The sequence below is a fragment of the Lemur catta genome, chromosome 2, assembly GCF_020740605.2.
Source record: "Lemur catta isolate mLemCat1 chromosome 2, mLemCat1.pri, whole genome shotgun sequence".
Taxonomy (NCBI): Eukaryota; Metazoa; Chordata; class Mammalia; order Primates; family Lemuridae; genus Lemur; species Lemur catta.
Window position 1 is genome coordinate 86,193,252 of NC_059129.1, and position 6,097 is coordinate 86,199,348.

At 44.8% G+C, this 6,097-nt stretch overlaps 1 protein-coding gene across 3 annotated transcripts in view; it reads right to left on the reverse strand.

Moving 5' to 3' along the window:
- CASP8AP2 (caspase 8 associated protein 2) overlaps positions 1-5,366 on the reverse strand; it is a 34,256-nt gene extending 28,890 nt beyond the window's left edge. For 2 of the 3 annotated variants that reach the window (XM_045544028.1, XM_045544031.1), the window contains exons 1-2: positions 3,794-3,932; positions 3,420-3,506 (exon numbers count right to left, since the gene is read on the reverse strand). The gene's annotated coding sequence lies outside the window, so the exon portion shown is untranslated. Of the gene's footprint in view, positions 1-3,419; positions 3,507-3,793; positions 3,933-5,329 lie in introns of those variants that run through there. The other variant, XM_045544029.1, reaches the window with a different exon arrangement.
- Between the last annotated feature and the right edge of the window lie 731 nt (positions 5,367-6,097).

A 6,097-nucleotide genomic window follows, 5' to 3' on the forward strand; every position in this document is an offset into this window, starting at 1 on the left:
TACTCTTTCTGAGGGTTATAGCAGAGAATCTGTCCTTTGCCGTTTCCAGCTTCTAGAAGCTGCCTACATTTTTTGGCTGGTGGTTCCTTTCTCTACCTTCAAAGCCAACGGCACACCATTTTCTTTGCTCTCTGACCTATCTTTCCATAGTCATGTTTGTTCCTCTCTCTGTGTGTGTGCTTTTGTCATCACGTTGACTTTTTTTAACTTTTGCCCTTCTGCTTCCCTCCTGTAAGGAGGCTTGGGAGTTCACTGGGACCACCTGGATAATCCACCATTTCAAAATCCTTAACTTAATCACATTTGCAAGGTCCCTGTTGCCATGTAAGGTAAGATATTCACAGGTACTAGGTATTAGGATATGGGCATTCTTGGGGGACCATTATATGAAGTTAAATAGTCATATGTGGCTAGAAGATACTCTATTGGATAACAGTTAGACCATGAACAATTTGAAGGCAGCGATCAAGTTTTATAAATCTCTATATTCCCAGTACTTAATACACATACATTAAAATAAATGTTTGCTGAATAAACAAGGAAATCAGACCAAAAAAGACTCAACCAGCCAAAATATATGTCTAAGTTCATTAAGTGAAGCTCATAGTTCACTACTAAGAGGATCCCACTGGCCCTCACCCAAAAACTAGTCTCCTTTACCATGAAAAACTCACATCTAAAGGACTTCACAGAGCTGTGCTTATTGCAACTTTAGTAACACATAACTAGCTATAATACCTATTGGGCATTTATAAAAATGTACTTGAATACTTTCCTAAGGTTGTGAACTCCTGGACATCAATATCTTATTTTCTACAACTGCACAAGCACAAATTATCTGTTTGGGTTAAATAGTTGATGGTGGCCAGGCACATCGGCTCACACCTGTAATCCCAGCATTTGGGGAGGCCGAGGTGGGAGGACTGCTTGAGGCCAGGAGGTGGAGACCAGCTTGAGAAACATAGCGAGACCCCATCCCCACAAAAATAATTTTAAAAATTATCCAGGCTTGGTGGCGTACACCTGGAGTCTTAGTGACTTGGGAGGCTGAGGAAGGAGGATCACTTGAGCCCAGGAATTCGAGGCTGCAGTGAACTATGATCACACCAATGCACACCAGCCAGGGAGACAGCAAGACTCTATCTCTTAAGAAAGTTTAAAATAAAAAATAAATGGTTGGTGGGCAAAAACAAGAGGGTAAGGGATAAAGAGCAAGTACCGCCATAAAAAGTAGGGGTTATAGATCATATAGACTCCCCTGCTGCCTCCTCAAAGTACTTGAAAATTAGGAACTGCTTATACTAAAATACAAACAGTTAGCAATAAGATGCTGAAGGTAATGAACACATTCCTGTATGTACAAACTCACCAAGTCCAAAAAAAAAGGAAATCATCTTTCCATCAACACTGCTCAACTCCTGCCATCTCTATTTCTTGAAGTAGCACTAACATACCCTAATAGACTACTGATGGTACCTCCAAAATGCTTCTCCCATTTACCCCCATTCTTGCCATTTCAATTTGTTTCAGGCTCCCACTATAGCTACCTAATTATCTCCCTACTCCAAATACATGCTACACACAATGATTGGGTTAGTTCTTCTCTAACAATCCTGCTCATACCACTTCCTACTCAAAAACTTTCCATTACTTCCCAATGTCTGGTGAATAAAGAACAAACTCCTTACCCTTATACACGGGTGCTTACCTTTCTAGCCCTGTTATTCACTATCCCAAAGTTTCGAAATTCCCAAGTTTCAATTAAATTGAGATCCTATTTGCAAACATACTTCCTGAAACCATCTCCCCACATCTGTTTCCTACCACATCTACCTATGAATTCACAAGCAAGTCCAGGTGTGAAGATTAGAATGTGTTGAAGGCAAAATTAAAATGTGAGAAATGACGCTTTAAAAAGTCAGAAGAGACCAGGCTCAGTGGCTCACACCTGTAATCCTAGCACTCTGGGAGGCCAAGGCGGGAGGATCGCTCGAGATCAGGAGTTAGACACCAGCCTGAGCAAGAGCAAGACCCCATTTCTACTAAAAATAGAAAGAAATTATATGGATAACTAAAAATATATATAGAAAACTTAGCTGGGCACGGTGGTGCATGCCTGTAGTCCCAGCTACTCGGGAGGCTGAGGCAGAAGAATCGCTTAAGTCCAGGAGTTTGAGGTTGCTGTGAGCTAGGCTGACACCACGGCACTGTAGCCTGGGCAACAGAGCAACACTCTGTCACAAAAAAAAAAAAAAGAAAAGAAAAGAAAAGAAAAAGTCAGGCCGGGCGCGGTGGCTCACGCCTGTAATCCTAGCCCTCTGGGAGGCCGAGGCAGGTGGATCGCTCAAGGTTAGGAGTTCGAGACCAGCCTGAGCGAGACCCCATCTCTACTAAAAATAGAAATAAATGATCTGGCCAACTAAAATATATATAGAAAAAATTAGCCAGGCATGGTGGCGCATGCCTGTAGTCCCAGCTACTCGGGAGGCTGAGGCAGTAGGATCGCTTAAGCCCAGGAGTTTGAGGTTGCTGTGAGCTAGGCTGACGCCACGGCACTCACTCTAGCCCGGGCAACAAAGTGAGACTCTGTCTCAAAAAAAAAAAAAAAAAAGAAAAAGTCAGAAGATGTATTATACGAAAAGGATCCTTGGACTTCATCTAGTAGGGAATGGGGGAAACCACTGAAGGTTTTTAAAGCAGAGAAATATCATGATCAAATCTGCATTTCAGAAATTTAAAACAAGAGAATGGAAAATATTAATGGCAAGGGAGATGGAATAGGCTTTTAAAACAGAGGAGGAAACAATGAGCTTTCATGCTAAGTTATTAGTAGTGGAAATAAAGATAAGGAACAGATCTGAGAGGTTTCTGTGGTAGATCAACAAAATTCAATGGAAAGTGTACTCAAATGTCCACTCTTCCCCATTTCAAATTGTTCTTTACACCACAGTGTGAGTTGTCTTTTCAAAATGCAAATCTGATTATGTTCCTTCCTCGGCTTAAAAACCCTTCAGTGATTCCTTGCCGATCTTAGGGTAAAAGACAAATTCTGTCACAATTCTGTGTACAAAGCCTGCATGACCTAGTCTCTGCCCACCCTACCAGTGTCCATTTGCATCACTCTCACCCATTCCCCAGCAGTCTTTGCTGTGATCATACTGGCTTTCTTTTAGCTCCTGAACCTGCTGTTTGTTCCGTCCCACCACAGGGCTACTGCAGGGAGTGCTCTTTCCTCAATGCATCTCTACCTTCACTTAACTCTTCTTTGGTATTTTGGCTTAAGTAATTTTAAGCCTCCCCTGGCCACTCTCTCTCCCCACTAGGTCAGGCCCTCTGTCATAGATTCTTCCCCGACATAACCTCTTCTCACAGTTTATGATTACATTTTTGTGGGATTCTTGGAGAAATGTTCATCTCACCCACTGGACTATAAGCTCCATGAAGATCAGGATCATCTCTGTTCTTTTCCCCAGCTCTCACTGTATCCCCAACTCTCAGCACAGGGCCTGCCAGGTTGGTACATAATAAAAGAATATCTGTTAAATTAATGAAATCCCCAACTCTGAATTTTCTAGCTTAGACAATAAGGTGGATAGTCATGCTTTTAACTGCAATGGAGAACCAAAGAAAACATGCTTAGTTATCTGTAGGACAACCAGATGAAAATGTCTAACAGAGAGCTGGAAATAGTATGTCACACAGAAGATGTGGTAGGTATTATGATTTGGGACTCATTATCATCTTGGTGATAGTTGAGATTACACTCTTGAAAACACAAAGGACAATAACTCACCTGGAAAGAAAGGGAGGGGGCACAGGAGGGGAAGAATGTGTCAGAATCTCTTGGGAAGAGGGACTTTTTCACACTTGCTCTCACCTTCCCCCATTTGAGGATCTCAATATCTAATGAGAATTGTTACTAATAGGAGAGATGCACCTGTAAAAAGTAGAGGCAAAATTTTTTAAGTTGAGAGCCATAATGATTTAAAGGAGTTGCAAGCTCACTTATACATTATCTTTTTCAGAACAATTCTAATGGATTCAGATGTGAAAGCAAAGTAGATGAAAGATGGATCACGAGACTTTAATGATAGGACAATGTCTTAAAAAGCAGTCTGAAGGAAACTTATTTTTTTTAAATTGAAAGAAAGAAACAAGCATTTGTAAAGAAAAACAAGAAAAAGGCAGGGGAGAAAGAGAGTCTGTATTTTTGGGTTCATGGGAAAAGCAAACTAATACAGCAACATCCCAGAAGATGTGAGGAGCAAAAACTAACAAAAGGTACCATACATTGCACACTTACTATGTACCAGGGACTGACCTAAATGCTCTAAATACATTACTCATTTACTTTAAATCCTCCCCAAAGTCCTACAATGTCCATACTATTCTTTTTCCCATTTTACAGATGAGTAAACAGATACAGATGATTAAGAAATTTGCCCAAGACAAACAGCTGGTAAATGCCAGAGCTAGGATTAGACCCCTAGGTCTGTCTCTAAAGCCAGAAGACCAAAACCAAGAATATCCATTAGAGTATAAATATTTTTTTGAAAGGGAGCCATCTCTTACAAAACGGCAGGAAACACTGGAAGATAATTGGGGGCAGGGGGAGATGAGAGGGTTCTTGCCCTTAAAGCCTCCGTCCTCCTCCAATCAAGAGGCGCAGAGGGAGATAGGGGAAGGGCCTTGAGGAGAGGCGGAGGTTGGGCGCTGGAGCTGTGGAGAATAGAAAAGACCAGGGAAGAGTCAAAGAATCAAAGACAACTTGATCCCTGAAGCACAAATCATGAGATTCTGCGAATTCTACATCCACGTCTGAGCTAGGGCCTACTATGTGTCAGGGATGGCTCTAGGCCCTGTAGAGAGCAAGATATACAACTTCTCAGGCATAACACTTTCGGAAACAACCAACATCAATGATCACCTGACCCTCAGGGAAACCCATTTGTCCACTGAACCGCAACCAAAAGCATTTGAGAATATATTCCAAGGCGAGATTGGGCTTGGGGGGCAGGGGCAGGACGAGCGGTAGGAAGGGCAATTTCTAGGTACGTTCGCCCCCAGGCCCCGCCTGGACCCTCTCGAGGAACCACAGAGGGACACCGGGTGCAAGCCCAGACGCTGCACCGGCGCGGCGAGAACGAGGCTACCTGCGGCTCCCCGGACGTCAGTCACGGCCCTTCCCCCGCCGACTTGGCCGCTCTGAACGGATTCCCTCCCACTCTCTGGCTTCCCGGGCGCCCCCGGCCTTGGCTTGGGGGACTACCACGCCATGCAGCCTTTTCCCTAGCAGCCCTGCGGGGACTTGGCCCCCACAGCAACTTACCCGCCCTGCCGGGCCCAGGACAGCCCGGGCTCCTCTCTCCACACCGAGGTCTCCCTGGCATCTCCACCAATACCAGAGCTCAGTCAGGACGCGGAGGCGGGACTGAGCGCCTATGACCAATGGGATCAGACGCAACGCACGTCTTGGCGCTGATAACTAGTTCCCGCCTTTGGAAGGGAAAAAAAAATAACACGGTTGGCGCCAAACTTCCGTAGTCTCCTGCGGGTCTGAAGGCAAAGGGGCGGGGTATAAGGTGGCGGCGAGGCGACGGGGCGGGGCTTCAGGGAGGTAGGGGCGGGGTCTGGGAGAAGCTCGTTCATGAAAGGGAAAGTAGGCTCTGAGGAGTCTGTCGTTTGTTTAGTCCTTTATTCCTTTATTTAGTCCTTTATTCCTGAATGTAGGCTGCGCGCTAGACATAGTGCTGGGCTCGATTATGATGAATAAACTTGTCCCCTGCCCTCAGAGCTTTCCTGGATGAAGGGGAAACTCAGGGTGTGGGAGCTCCTGGGAGATGCTAGTCTAGTGCGGCAGGAGAGAGGAGAGCTTTTTAGAGGGTAGAATACCTGAATTGTCTTGCAAAACCTCTGCGAAGAAGGTACTGGCAGGTCTGGCTTCAGGAGCATGGCCTGCGCCATTTATTTGTGGGGAAGTAAAACAAAGAGCCACCTTCCTCGGTACTTCTAGAGTCTGCCTGTCTTAATCCCTGTTTCCTCTTTTAGTCTTCTCTCTTTCTCTCCGAGACAGGGTTTCACTCTGTCGCTCAGGCTA